This window comes from Nipponia nippon, unplaced genomic scaffold, assembly GCF_047370975.1.
Source record: "Nipponia nippon isolate SJK-2023a ecotype South Korea unplaced genomic scaffold, ASM4737097v1 scaffold_4, whole genome shotgun sequence".
NCBI lineage: Eukaryota > Metazoa > Chordata > Aves > Pelecaniformes > Threskiornithidae > Nipponia > Nipponia nippon.
In genome coordinates, this window is record NW_028262358.1 from 97,449,079 (window position 1) to 97,464,835 (window position 15,757).

The 15,757-nt window shown below is 38.9% G+C and overlaps 1 protein-coding gene across 2 annotated transcripts in view; it reads left to right on the forward strand.

Moving 5' to 3' along the window:
• Positions 1 to 1,886: 1,886 nt before the first annotated feature.
• LGSN (lengsin, lens protein with glutamine synthetase domain) overlaps positions 1,887 to 15,757 on the forward strand; it is a 69,956-nt gene continuing 56,085 nt past the window's right edge. Inside the window, exons 1-5 of one of the 2 annotated variants that reach the window (XR_015708708.1) lie at positions 1,887 to 1,935; positions 2,689 to 2,818; positions 5,610 to 5,723; positions 12,135 to 12,217; positions 13,988 to 14,541. The gene's annotated coding sequence lies outside the window, so the exon portion shown is untranslated. The other variant, XR_015708709.1, reaches the window with a different exon arrangement.

A 15,757-nucleotide genomic window follows, 5' to 3' on the forward strand; every position in this document is an offset into this window, starting at 1 on the left:
CTCTACTTTCTAAAACATAGCTAATAGAAGAGATAATAATGATGATTCTCTTATCAAGAACTAATTTGCTTCATGGTCAAGACACTCACAAAAGGAACAAATTTCTTAAGGAAGTTCTTTGTTCAAGTGATTATACATTTTATTTTAACTGGTCTCTCTTTGGGGACCATTTACAATGAGTTCAATATTAACATCTCTTTTCTCCTCAGCTTTGTGGGAAGTTTATATAAAAAAACTGAATGTGAGAACTTACAGAAAGTGATTTTAAACAAAACAGATTTTCGTCAGCCCTAGGTTTTAACTCATGCATACCCGCATACTCACAAGCACAGAGATGTGTATGTCCAAGTGATCTGGCAAGGATCATCTGTGTGTTATGTAGATGAAAAAGGATCTTGGTTGTTGATTCCTCACTATGTCTCTTGGCTTCCTCTTTACCGGTGATAACAAACGGGTTTTCGGACTGCTCTTCAATAGCCTTTAGAAATCAAGAATTATTTTAGGGTGATTCTTCTGTTTCAGAATTTACTTTCACTTTCTATGAATCTTAGACAATGTGTTATCCGTTGTATTTGTTTCCTCATCTAAGTACCTTTAAGGTTACAATCTGCTTTCCTGTTAGGATAAGAGGAACAGGAATGATACATACAATATGGTGTGTCTTTATTGCCATCCTCCTGTTATCAGACCATGGGCCCTCTGATCTTGACAAAACCACATTCCGCAGTCTTTTGACCTTGGCCATCAACACAGGCCCTTCTTCTAGCTCTTGCTCTATTGTTCCTTGTGGTGCTTTTGCACACAAACTTTTCTGTATGTAATTCAGCCATACTAATCTTAGTATTTCTCTTACAACTGTCTACTGTTGGACGAATCATGAAGATAAAGAAAATTAAGCTTTCTTTCACTTCACATATATAGTCAAGCAATTTTAATTGCAGAATAGTTGAACTTATTAACTTGCCTGTATCTTATCACCAGCTTAGCCTCACTCAGATGGAAGGGACTTTGGGGTAGCATTTACAGTTACTAGAAAGAATCTAGTAAATAGAAATCTGGAAAATCTGAAAAATTATAGTAACTGCACTTCTCATTAGGTAAATGAGAGTCTGACTTTTTCTTTCTACTGGGATTTAGGCTGGTGGAATTCTATGTTATTGTAATCAATACCACCCAACTCCTTTTTTTGTTCAGTGCTATTGGTTTTGATAAGAAATGTTCAGTGTCTCAAACCCTCAAATCAGGCAAAAAATAATGTACTGAACTTTGTTATAACAAGGCATAAACAAAAGGAAAAAAAATATTGTACTCTGTCTTGAAAATTTTTAAATGTAATGTTTTAATTTAACCTTAGTACTGAAACATTTTTTTTTATGGGGACCAAGGCATATCCATCACAGAAATCTTTTAAGGACAGAATAGACAAACTTCGTCAAGTGTGACAAAACTCATCCTGCAGTGCATCAGAGAGAAAGACTAAATGACTTTCTGAGATCCTTTCCAGGCTTGTTTCCTATTGTTTTGTTAGTATCATGTATGAGTCACAATTATAGGATGCTGAAATTCCCATAACGTCAGGAGGTTACCATATATACTGTCCTGATTTCAGCTGGGATAGAGTTAATTTTCTTCCTAGTAGCTGGGATAGTGCTCTGTTTTGGATTTAGTACGAGAATAATATTGATAACACACTGATGTTTTAGTTGTTGCTAAGTAATGTTTATACTAAGTCAAGGACTTTTCAGCTTCCCATGCTCTGCTAGCAAGAAAGTGCACAAGAAGCTGGGAGGGAGCACAGCCAGGACAGCTGACCCAGACTGGCCAAAGGGCTACTCCATACCATATGGCGTCATGCTCAGTATATAAACTGGGGGGCAGTTGGCCGTCGGGCAGCGATCGCTGCTCAGGGACGTGCTGGGCATCGGTCAGCGGGTGGTGAGCAACTGCATTGTGCATCACTTGTTTTGTATATTCTATTATTGTTATTGTTATAGTTATTGTTATTGTTATTGTTATTGTTGTTATTATTATTTTATCTTCCTCTGCTGTCCCGTTAAACTGTCTTTATCTCAACCCACGGTTTCTTTTCCGATTCTCTCCCCCATCCCACCGGGTGAGTAAGTGGCTGTGTGGTGCTTAGTTGCCAAATGAGGTTAAACCACAACAATATAGTAGTGTAGATGTATATACGTACACACAGTTTGTTAGTGAAAAAGCTCTCAAGTTGGTGTTTTAAAACAGATATAAAAGCAAAAGCTCTTTCTCATGTTATACTTGTCAATAAGTATAATTCTCAACAAAAATGAATCTAAAATGTTCCATTAAAACAAGACAAAGTCTTTTGTAGCTGGTGGAATTTTAATATGAATTTATAAAACTTGCAGGTTTGACAACATAGGGTTTATTTGATTTTAGATATAGTTATGAAGTCTAATGATAAAAGCAGTTACACCATATATGTGCAGAGCCAGATTATCTGGTACAGTAGATTAGGACCAATTCAACATGTGCTTGCAAGGTCAGGTCATGAATGGTCACTGCCTGCATTGGAAAGATCATATATTATGCTTTTGTGCCAGTTTTTCTTGTGTATTTTATGTGATCTTTTGCATTGTCTTGTGTCTAACCTTCCCTTTACTTTCCACAAATCTGCCATATCCAGAGGTTTTCTATTTGCTTTTTCTTCAGAGCTCAGCTGCTGCCCCAGGAGGCAGCTACACTGGAAGCTGACTCTGCCAGATGTAGCCACTGCTTCTAGTTAACTTCCCACCTGGGCTGGAGTGAGAGCATAAACACTGCACTGGAAGGACTTTTGCAGGTGACGATATTTGTCTCAAGCATGTGAGTATTGACGTGTGCCCAGCCACTGACTCACCGCTGAGCTCAGTGGGACACTTAGAGCGTGGAAATTGTGCAGTCCAGACTGACTGGCTGGCTGGGACCTGCTAACTCCATCACCACCTCTGTTGGTCCCGTCCTCATTCCACTCAATTTCTGAGTTTCTAAAGAGAAAATCGAATGTTAGCAGATAGGTGTGCTATAAGGACTGTGAACGGATGCAGAAGTTTCAAATGGGGACGGTGACATTCCTGTGTATCACATGCTAAGGAAGAATGAGGGGCTGTTAGCAATTCTTTACTTAAGCCTGTGTTAGGTCTTGGAGAATTGGTTTCATTTCCTGCCATGCTCTGCTCTGATCCCAGGATTGTCTTTCTCCTTGATATTCTGGAATACCTAACACCACGGTCAACCCTAGCACAGCAAGGGAGGCAATTGGTCTGTTTCAGGCAAGGATATGAAAACACCTGTTTGCTCAACCCAAGAGGAGACTGGATGCATATATCTAGTAATGTTTCAAAACGTGGTACTGCAAGGAAAGACAATCACCCAGGCAAGAAGTATTATCATCAGTGGGTCAGTGGAAAAGCAAAATTTTGCAAAGTGTGTATACCATGAGATGATTGGCAATATATTTGTGTCTTCTGGATATCCTTCCGCAAGGAGGGGGTTATTGTTCCTTCCCTGGAGATTAACTGATTCTGCTTGGCAAGAGAAACTTCCGGAGGTGATAGGATAGGTCAAATGGAAGAGAGTGAAGAGCTGTAGTAAAGAGCTTGGTACCTGCATGTGAAGGAAAGACTGTGTTCAGTCTGTGAAATCCATCATTCAGTGGCTGTAATGTGACAGGGACATTGATATATGGGGTATATGTGGGCTTTGCACAGACAGGCCACAGCTCCAGAGATGAAATGGAGCCTGGGGTAGGATTCTGGGCTGGGCTTCATAGCTATAACTTCATAACTATATCTCTAGAAGCAGAATGGGTGTAAGTCCAACCCATAAGATGTCCCTGTTCTCAGAACACCCTGAGCCTGGTTGTGTGACCATAAAATGGAAAACAGGTAGAGCCAAGGCATATACATACTCATAGAAGAGGACCAACAGTACTGCTCACCTGGGCTAGCTGTAGAGCCCCCTATGGACATTGAAGCTAATTTTTCTTGGTTTCCACTATAGCAAATAGCCTTACACGTTAGGTGATGCTTGTGTGCTATTCGGAAAAGCCATTAATAGACCCGGAAGAAAGGTCTTCATCCCCAGGAAGGATGAAGCCATCTTCTCATAATTTGGAAAATCTGACAGGTGTTCCTGCAGACCCTTAAAATGTTCTTCCTTTCTTGAGATCCCTTGGGTGTCCATGGTGGTCCTTCAGAGAAGGAGTGAGGTAAACAGCTAAAGTCAGTGACAGCTTCAAACATTCATGTAATCCTCCTCTGCATTCAGGGCATCAAACTTGAAAGCACTGCATGACTATTCTGAATATGGCTTTAATAGCTCACAGGGGACGCAGATAAAAAGCATCAGCAGAAGTATATACTTTCATTGGACCAGCCCTATATCTCAGTCTTTGCTATTCAGTATATGATACTATCAGGGAACTGTTGTGGTTTGGCTGATCCAGCTGTGCCTAGGCAAAGAACTTGTTTAGAAGGAAGCTGTTCTGGATGAAGTATCAGCATCTGAAAGACATCAACATGCAGCTATATCTTACTGTATTTACCAGCTACTGAGAATGTATTTACAATTACATTTATCTAAATGCATTTATTAGCATTTTATCAAAATGTATACTGGAGACCTGCCTTGGCAGTGAGGTATTTCATGTCTCGTAAGTTCTAACAAGATGTGTTGCCAACAGATTGTGACTGCAAACACCTCAGTGCTAATAGCCTAACAGGAAAAAAATGGGAGGAATGGTGGCTGCATTATCCTTTTGCTTAGGGGCTGGGAAAGAAACTTTGTTGCAAAGTTTGAATAAGCAAGTATCACATGGCAAAGACAATAAAGCGTAGCAAAAGAACAAGCAGAAGCACTTCCATGGTATTTAAATGGTTTATTTGTGTGCCTCTGAAGATATAGAAGACACAGCAGGACTGAAATACTAGACTGACAAATCAGCTCGTTTCAGAACAAAAGGGAAGGAGCATGATAAGAAGTGATGTGTTCATACCCTTAGACAGAGAATGAGAAATAGGATATAAACAAATTCCGATTTCATAGATGTACCAGACTCCAAAAAATTTGCAGAACAGAATTGATCCCTTCCTTTTGCCGATGTGCTTTAGTTCTAAGTCACAAGTGAAACCACAACCAGAAAAATAAGTGAATTCAGCAAATATGATCAAAATGTTTGTGGGCATGCTGGTTTTGCCACTTAGTGCTAAGTTAGCAGTTATCTCATGAGAGGGCAGAAATAGACAGCTGGAGTGATAACCTTTTACAAGATTCCAGCTAAATCAGTCCTCTTCAGTTTAGGTGCAGTATGGTTAGGTGGCATTTGAGTGAATCTACACCTCAGCAATCCATCAATGTGTAAACACTAGAAATTATGAACTTAGCTTTGAAAGGGCAAATTAAAACCTTATTTTCTCCATTTATTTGTTTGCTTTTGTAGTGAGGAAGCTGTAATTTAAGAAGAATTAATTTATGGTCTGTCTGATTGTGTAGCAGGCGTATTGAATTTAAATATCATTACATTAGAATTTGCCCTGCTGAACTGGTAAATACAGTAATTTATAGACAATTAGCTGCTTGCTGATGTCTTTCAGATGCTGATCACTGTGAAACATATCCCCCGTGCCACGTCTGTGCAAGCAGTTCCTGCCATCCTGCCACTGCTGCCTATTCATCTGGGCCTCAGATTTCATAAGCTCATTTCAGCAGTAAGTAAAGATTTGACATTGTTCGCAAATTTACAACTATCTGGTGCCTGAATTGCAATGATGCTGTGTGGTAATCTAACTAAAGCAAACTGACAGAAAGCAGGTAGTCACGTCTCGGACCATCTAGAATTTTGCAGTTATCAAGAGATTGTCTACTCCCAATACATTTAGCAACTAAAGCATGTTAAATTATTAGAAAACAGGCCTGTTTGTTCTGTTCTCATTGAACCTCATGGTTGTGGATTTCTCAGCATTGTAACCATTTGAACTTGATCTATGTCTTTCCTTGGCAGGGATCTAAAATCCGTTGCTTGTCTGTATCTGGTTTATCATCTGCACTATCTGAACCACTAATGATTGCCTCTACAGAGCATGATATGCCTCAGAGTCCACATGTCCAGTAATCTGCCTGGCTTCCAAGCAACATTATTTAATAGCACTGATGAAAAACAGGGATATTCCACAAAATAATGACTACAGTGTTTAAATTCCTCCTAGTAGTCAAGGAGGAAGTACACTCATACACAAACCATGCAGAGAAATTAAAAAGAGCTACACAGCTTAAAGAAAAAAGGAAATGGTTTATTACCAGCATGAAACCTCAGTAGTATTGCCTTTTCTGAACAAATTATTAGTTTTCAATGGTTTCTAAATCCTCCACTGCATTCAAGGGGCATCGTATAAACTAAAGCATTAGTAATAAAGATGTGAAAGGATCTCTGCTTCTGTTTTTTCCTTTTCCTGCCTATGCCATCACCTTCCCTTAGCTATTTAACAGTACAGCACCTCCTTATCCATTAGGAAAACACATATTACATGAATAGGCAAAGCTCCAGTTTAGTCTCATCTCTGGAAGTAATGAAGTCCACTAACATGGGCTCCATTCATACTCCCTACACTAACACCTGTCACATCACTTGCTGTTGTCTAGACTGAAGCTCTTCCATGGACTTTGAAAGGAGAAATGGTCTCTGAAATTTTCATTCCCTGCACTACTTAAAATTAGACAAGGGCCCCAGTCCTGAAAACTGGTAGGTGCAGGGAATAAACCTGGATAGTATCAATAATTTTCAGAAAATTACTCTCCAATTACATTACTGAGGGTTTACAGAAGCTTATCCTAAGACCTTGCACACAATGAATGGTTGTCAATGCAAGCATTGTGATGTACCCCAGACAATGTACCTTGCTAATCACAGAATTGTAGAATTATTTAAGTTGGAAAAGACCTTTAAGATCATCGAGTCCAACCATAAACCTAAAACCGCCAAGACCACCACTAAAACATGTCCCTAAATGCCACATACACATCTTTTAAATACCTCCAGGGATGGTGACTCAACCACTTCCCTGGGCAGCCTGTTCCGATGCTTTATAACTGTTTCAATGAAGAAGAGGGCTGCAGTAGATTGAAGCAAGGTCCTTTTGATTTGGAATTTTAATTGTGACTGTGGCTTTAGGATGCAATCATCTCATTTCTGGAAATCAGGCTGACCCCATCAATTCTATCATATAAGAGTAAAACAGCCATCAAGAGCTTCTACACATTTCCAGAGCTGGGACAGCATCAAACAAGTAATTTCACCACTAGCTTGTAACCACTATCCACCCACTGATAAAAAGTCCAGCCATAACTTTTGTTTTGAAATATGCTCACTTTAGAATAGGATTGAATGAAACAACAGTTGAATTCTTGTGTCAAAGTATAAGAACAACTCTGTTCGATCAAGACAACCATCTGTCTAGCTCACTGATCCATCTCTGACAATGGCTACTAGTAGATACTTTGGGAAAGACAGTAAAACAGGGCAAACACAGAATGATTTTTCCTGTGGTTATACCCTTATAACTTTCAGCAATCTGAGACTCAGGGACTTTCAGAATGGAAGTCTTCCATGAATTCTTCCATTAATTTTGTGTAACTGCTTTTTGAGCCCATTTATACTTTTGGCATCCACAACATCCTGTGGCAGTAAGTGCTACAATTTAATTATGTGTCACATGAAAAATACTTCCTTTTATTTGTTCTAAACCTGGTAATTTCATTTTGTTCCACCTTGTCTTTGTGTTATGGGAAACAGTGAATAGTTATTCCCTATTCACCCTGTCGATGCCTTTCACAGTTTCTACATACTTCTCTCCAATTTCTCCATTTTTATTTGTTTAGTTTCCATACTGAAGAATCTTAGTTTATATGATCTCTCCCCATGTGAAAACATTCCAAATCCCCAATTATCCTTATTTTTCCATTTTACCATATTCCTTTGGGGTAGAATCAGAGTGCCTTATTTCCATTTTTTTCTTAACTGTTCTCATAATAGTTCTTGCTATTCTGTTTTCTGTTTTGATCACTTCTGAACATTGAAAAGATGTTTTCAGAGAACTTTCCATAAGATCTACTTCCAGGATCATCTCCTCATGGTCATTTGAAATCTAATATTATGTCTGTCAACTTACGGTTTGTTTCCCTTCACAATGATAGGTATGAATTTGCATTCATGAAGGATTAATTTTATTTCCCACTCTATCGTGCAGATATTCTATATCATAAGACCATTCTGCAACTTTTCTTTGTCAATTCCAGTGCTGACTCTTGTAATTCATTTTGTACTGCTTGGAGATTTTTTGCCTCACTACTCACCCCTTAACCAGATCATTTAAAAATATGTTTAATATCATATGTCTAAACACACATACCTGAGGGTCTCTGCTGGTAGCTTCCTTCTTTGTGAAAAATCTACCATTTATTTCTAATCTTTATTTATTGTTCTTTGACCAATTACTAATCCATGAGAGGACTTTCCTTCTTCTTCCCCTAACATTGAAGTCTTGTAAAAGAGCCTTTGTTGAAGGATCTTTTCAAAAACTTCTTGAAAATCTAAATTCATTGAGGAGTTCAATACTAATTCCATTAGGTAATTATTGCTCATGATAAAAGTAATAATTTATAGTTGTCAATCAGGGGTTAGGATTCAGCCATGCTTATGCTGCCAAAAAGTCCAGACTTGACACCTGTCAATGTCTAATCTATCACGAAGAAAAGCTCAGGGAAGTAGCAGGAGGCTAGTGTTTGAGTCTCTCCAGGCAATGTTTTCAGTTGACCACCTTTCTGTGGTTCCAGTGGAGGACAGTGGGCTAAGCAATACTCCAAACTCCATGTTGATGATTGACATGGGAGGATGAAAGCTGGAAACTATTTTTTTTTCAAATGAAGATTCAGGTAGCTAGTGTCTAGAGATCCACAGTAACAACCAATTTAGAGGACTTGGATATCACTGTAACCAGAGACAAAAGTCAGTGTGCATTTCACTGCAAATCTTCACTAATATGTCTTGATTGTGAAGACAGAAGTAGTTTCCTAAGATTGAATAACATGTAAAGGTAACCTGTAAAAGGGCTTGGCAAACTGATGAGAAGCTAGGCTGGAATGAGATTTTGATGCATATCTTCCCATTTTCTTGGACACCAAGAATACAGTTTCTATATTTTATAGTCTTGGCTCCACAAGGTATTGTGTTTCCCCAACAGAGACATATTTTCTCCTTTAGCACTCTTTTGGCCTCTTTTTTGCTCCTTGACCTTATAGGCTAGACATACTAGTGTACATTGATAACAGTGATCCATTTGGGATCATGGGATAACAAAGAAGCAGAGATGTCACAAAATGTAGATGTATATAGTCTTAACTGCAGGAAATAGGAACCAAATGTACCTCATTTTCAATGAGTGAAACTTGACAAGTCAAGGAATACCTAAATGTAACCAAAGAAGCAGATGCAACCTTGCCAAACCTTCTAGTATTTTTCTTTGCAATTTTACTGGCTGATAGCCATTCTTAGCTGGAAATAAGACAGAATTTAATCTCTGAGCAACAGACAAAATTTACTATGACCCATCTTTAGAGTTATTGTGGAGACTGAATTTTCTTTGTCTGGGAAAAGATGTCAGAATATTGTGCATGGTGTCTGTCAAATATCAGCTGGTTATGAGTAGAAATTTTTATGTTTGGGTGAAAAATACCAAACCGCGGTAAGGTTTAGATGGGTAACGGGAATTGGAGATTACTTCATAAGAGATGACATCTTAGAAGAACAAAGCAGTTTTAAATACCTGTAACTGGCATGTTCTTAAAGGTGTAGTCTGCTAAAATATACATAAATAAAAAATAGAGGGTTTCAAGGGGCTGAAATTTAATATGATCTATAGAAGAAAATACATCTGAATAGAAATATGTAATAAAGCTGCACTGCTTCTTAATCTACCACCCAACATAAAAGAAACATAAACAAGCCTAGACATTTATTCTTCATTAACTCTATTGAACCTCTGGAGCCTCATTATGGTTGTGTTTTGCCTCTTGGACTTCAGTTATGCACCTAACTTGGACATATTTATTATACACATATGATTCAAAGTTTTGTTATGCAAGATAGAAATTTGTTACAGGAACAAAGCAGAATTGTTGACTTCAAGTCAACACTGAATTTTGAGATTAGAATAATAAAATAAAAATCATGAGGCACATTCATTAGCTGTTTCCACAGATAAGGACTTACTGACAGAGTAGCATCCTTGTTAAATAAGCTCTCTGACAAATGTAGTCTGTTTCTGTTACCAGAGTAATCCTGATTTATCCAAGCATATTTAATGTTCAGATATTCCACAAATAATGGCAACAAATAATTTGCAAGCTAAAGTGCTTTCTTTGATGCTGCATCCAGTATTTTTCTAGTCACTGTGTTTGGCAACCAGAAAATTACCATTTGGATTTCCTACCACTTTGCTATTCAACCAATATTTGTGGCAGTTCCCGATTCTGCCCATTCGTTATTCCCTGAACAATCCTGGCCAATATGCACAGAATCTTCTTTTTCATATCAGTATAGATAAGAGTGTGTAGAAGTTACAGTCACAAGGTATTGTTTCAACTGCCTGGTTGGAAGACAGACTTACTTATGAAGAGTACAGTAAAAGGGAAAGACTAAATTTTATGCTTTCAGTAAAACTTTAATTGAATCAGAATTCACAATAAAATTCATTAAACTTTCAGAATTCACTGCCTTTTGATTTATCAATCTGTAGTCCTTTGTATATGTGTGATGCTCATGAAAAGCTAAAATTCCATGTTATTAAACACTGCATGTACATATGGCTCTTCCTGAAATGAGAGTAAAGAAAGAAGAGGAAAAAAAGGAAGTAAGGTGATAAAGAAACACTGGGAAACAACATAATTTGCTGAAAGCTTCATGCTATCTCAGATGCAGATTCCTGAGTTGCATGTAAAATTCCCCATTTAGAAAACCAGCTGAGCCTCCTATTAGAATTAATTATTGTATCTTGCAGCTACCCCTTGTATTATTATTTGCACAAGGATTATAAAGAAGGGTTATATCTTTGTGAAAATCTAGACCAAGATAGAGTAACTCAGTTTCATTTCTTGACTTTCAGTGTGGTTTCTGAAAGGATTCGCTGATATAAAAGAACTCAGCCACGATACGTTCTTCCCCTGAGACAACCCATATTCGTTTAAGAAAGGCTTAAGTCCCCAGCCGTGCACCACAGAGTCTTGTTTGCCTCTCATTTAGCACAGGCTGCCAGGCTTCCTTGCACAGCCTTTGGAGAGGCAGAAAATAGGCACGTATACTGCATTCAGAAGCAAAACAGAAAAAAAATATGCTTGATTCATACCAGGGAACAATTTTGGAGACCTGTAAGAATTCACATATCGTTTTCCCCCAGAAAGTATACCGAATTCCCAAAGTTTATACAGAGGAATGTTTTCTAACCTAATTACATGCCCAGGCATCTCAGCAGTTCACTGTCGGCAGTAATTTGAATCTAAAACTCACTAACTTTTGCCCTTATTCTGGTTACTGATGTTTTTGGAGGATACAAGCTGACTTTAGGGATTCCTAGTTTCCTTAATGTCATCTGACATCCATGATTGTGCTGGCCTGGACTTCAGGGATACTCCTTTGACCTGCTTATATTTATTTGTGGGACTGATGTACAGTCCCAAGACTTAAACTGTACTTGATCCTCCTCCCGCCAAAAGTAACAGTGATAGAGCCTAAGGTATTAAGGGTCCAAAAGCCTTGATTTTGACTGGGATTTTCCTCCTGCTGTGAGGAGCAGTGCAATAAGCTCCCTGCCCTTCACTCAGGTGCAGCTGCTACAGATAGATCAGACCCACTGGGCATGTGGATGATGTGTGGGAATAAGGCCGACACATATAGGAACACAAGACTTTACTTTTACTTTTTTTTTTTTTTTTTACTTTATATCAGATTTCAGGGCATTTACTATTATTAATATTATCTTATAAGTTGTTACAGGGCTGATGCTGTTTAGACTATGTCTAAAAGATATGCAAATCCCAAAAAACAGTATTTCCTATCTATTCTGCTGCAGCCTGCTTTCAGCCAAGTGTGGACAGCGGTATGAGTGACAAGTCATTCTGCTCATGCCCTTTGTGGAAATAAAGCATTTGGAGGGTAAGTGGACAAGTTCACTGGGCTGTGAAGACAGAGGACAGGAGAGATCTTGACCCTGTAGAGTAGTAATTAGGGCGTGCACTGGGAGGACAGTGACCTGGATTTTGAAATGTTTCTGTGATGAATGTTGATATTAGAGCATCGTAAGTAAAATATGTAAAACACCTCTGGATAAGGATAAGTGCTTAGAGCTCTGTTTACTCTCTTGTTCACCCAAAAGAGAGTTTTTGCCTACTTCGTCATGTCCCGTCTTATGTTTGTGCTGTGTGGCCAAATGACTTTTATGTTCTTCTGTGTACAGTGACAGTTCCAGCAAAAACGATGGTGAGTACCATTTGATTCCAGTTAGTCCCTTGTTTGGTGCTTAAGGTACAATCCAAAGTTATTTGGGCTTAGATTTCCTTCAGTAGTGGAGAGTGCTGAGGTTGCACATCCCCCTCACTAAAGGAGATGTGACATCAAACTGATGTTCATGCATAAAATTTAAAGGGCAGTTCTGTGTCCTCAGCCTTTGTTCATGTTTTAAATGTAGTCCTCACTGCTGAATTCTTCAAAATATGGCTTTGAAAACAAACCCCCCACAGATAACTCTGAGTTTTTGATCTCTGGGGATAGGTGAACTTAACTGCAGGTTTGACAAAGGCACCAAATCTCCAAAAGAGAGACCAGCCCCCTTTTTTTTTAAGTGATTCCTCTTGTCTTAGAAAATTTCCTTTTAACACGTATGTTGTGAGGGGTGATTCCATTATCTATGTTCCTATCTCTTTCTATAGGCTATTTACAAAATCAGGGTATCTAACAGAAGGTTATGTGGTGACTAGATACTTAAGTTAGACATCATAGTGTTTATTTTTAATAAATAATTTCTGTACATGTTAAAGCTTTGTGACAATATATATTTCATCCCCAAAAATCACAGATCTGTAGAATTTAAGAGGGAGTATCTCAGAGATATCTGTATCACGAGCTCATCTCAGATGAACAGAATATCTGCTGTACATCTCACATTCCTTGGCTGCTTCTCTTCAGAAATAGCAGACCTGTATACATTTCCCATTATTTCAAGACACTGCCTTAGCCAGTAAGAAGAGGGGACGTTGGGTAATGCTAGGTCAGATCCTAGGGCAATTATGAAAAACATTTTTGTTTCAAATTCAGTGACAGGAATTCTTATTACTAGAAAATGTTTGATGGCAAAGAAATAAAACAGTAATTATGTGGGTTGAATTTTACACTGAGCTAAAACAGTATTCCAGAAATATTACTGGAGATAAACAGCCAAAGGGGATTTCTGGTAATTAAGTATGATTTCCAACTGAAGAATTAAACCAAAATGATGCAGATGCATTTTGCTGCCTTTTGTTAACACACAGTCTAACTTCTTTTGTCTTTCCTTTTCCGTTTTTTTCCACTGCTTATTATATTTATTGTAGTGCCTTGGGCTAAGCTTACTGTGGGCAGGAACTAACTTCTGCTGGGGTAGAAACTGGCTTTCTATTTTATACTTGTACAGCACCCGCAACATAGAGCTTAACTGAAACACCTATAAGGGATAAATAATAATAGTTTAATACATGGCAAGATAAGAAATGGTGTCCAATGCTGGAATATATCTAGTACTAAGACTTATAATCATCTTTTAGAAGGTTTTCAAGATAGATAGAAGAAATATAACATCAGATAAAACTTTCTACTGATGGACTTGAACAAAATGTTTTTCATACCACTGATACTGGTATAACCATTGGACTGATTTTTTTTTTCTTGTAGGGAAGCTGCAATAAAGAAGCACTTGTAATACACATTACAGCTGCGTCGTGGTGAGATGTGTCAGGGCCCTGAGAGCACCAACTGGCCTTAACGGCCTTGACCAGCCTCACCTGGGACCCCCACGCTCTGCCCTGGTGCTCTTTGTCCTTCATTTCTGTCCTGAAGCCTGAGCTGTGGTGTAGGTGTGCCTGTTTCTGGGATGGACCTCAGACCTATGCTGTAGGTGTGCCTGTTTCTGGGATGGACCTCAGACCTATGCTGTAGGTGGCTGGTCTCCTGTCTGAGACTGTCTCCAGCACTGTCTCCTTTGCTCCTGACCGAGCTCCCTGGATGGGCCCTGGACCTGGTTCACCTCTTGCTGTGTCTGTGGCTGTTGAGGGACCCTGCTACCAGCCCCTATGGGACTGTGCCCTGCTGATGAGGTGCTACCTATGCTGGGGTCACCCTTGGCTCCTGATTTGTCTTCGGTGGTTGCCTCTCACTGTGCCTGAGCATGTGTTTCATTTCTGTTTGTAGCTAGAACTGCTAATTTTAAGGGGAAGTCTTTGCCAGAATTGCAAAATAAAAAAGCAGCTATGCAGAGAGATAATGGTCTTCTGCGGGTAAAAAAAAAAAAAAAAAAGGGGGGGGGGAAGAGGGGGCTAGCAGGAAAAAAAAGGCATTTTTTTACTCACAGAATGCTTAAGCGCAACTTTTTATTGACTACTTGTTTGCTTTGCAAAATTAATACTGTCATGTTGAAACATTAGGTGAAAAAAACCATGTTTCTAGCTGAAAGGAAATAGTAATAGAAAGAGTAACAAAATGAGCTAAGCATAGTGTTTGCTGCAGTGTTCAGTATATGCTGTTCAAGGATGTGGCTATGGCGGAAGCATTTATGAACAATTCAATATTCAGGTCTGGATGATGAGGAAAGCTGCTCTGAAGTAATTTCTTTGACCTCCAGAAGCAGCAGTATTTCTTTAGCATTTTGTTTTGCTTTTCACTAATCAGTTTCTGCATCAACAATGCTGGCTGTTTTCTTCTACTGTAAACCCTGGGGTTTCTGGAGTGCACTGTGTCTTTGTGCCTGGATGTGGGTATGTGCATGCAGGTGACTTAGAAAATGATACCCCAGCTTTGCACTACCTGTGTAATTCCTGGAAGGGAAGCTCCTTGTACCACATCCTGTCACAGCCCATGAATATGACCACATGTGCTCTTATTTGCCTTAATAAAACAAGAAAGAAGTTTTTAGAAAGCTTACAGCAAAGGGAGATGATTGTTTACCAAAAAATATTTTCTTTACTGGACTCAGGAAGGTACTTTAAAACACATTCTAATACAAATCTTTTGCCTGCAGAAAACTCAGACTCTGGATGAGGAATGTAAATTAAATAAAAGGCATCAATCAGGCTATGGGCAAACATCCCTTCTGAATCCACCTGTCTCAGCTGAAGCCATTAATGGCCCCAAATGCACCACCTAGTTCTTTAGGACTTGGCTGCCATAAGGCTTGTGCATTCATTTTCTAATCTACTTTCAGGCAAAATTGACAAGATAGTCAGTGACAGTTGTGATACAAGACTGCGTACCAGCCCAGACACCTTTGCCTGAAGTACGTTGGGGATTGCTCACAGGATTCCTCCCACAGCAGGATTGTAGGGTCAGCAACCTCCAACAGACAGACGGGAGTAACCAACCTGGGACTGCCAATGTTTTCAACCACCTAAATGAAAGTTCACCATTGCCTCATTTGTTAGCTTTGTAATGCTACCTTTTAGCTTTCAT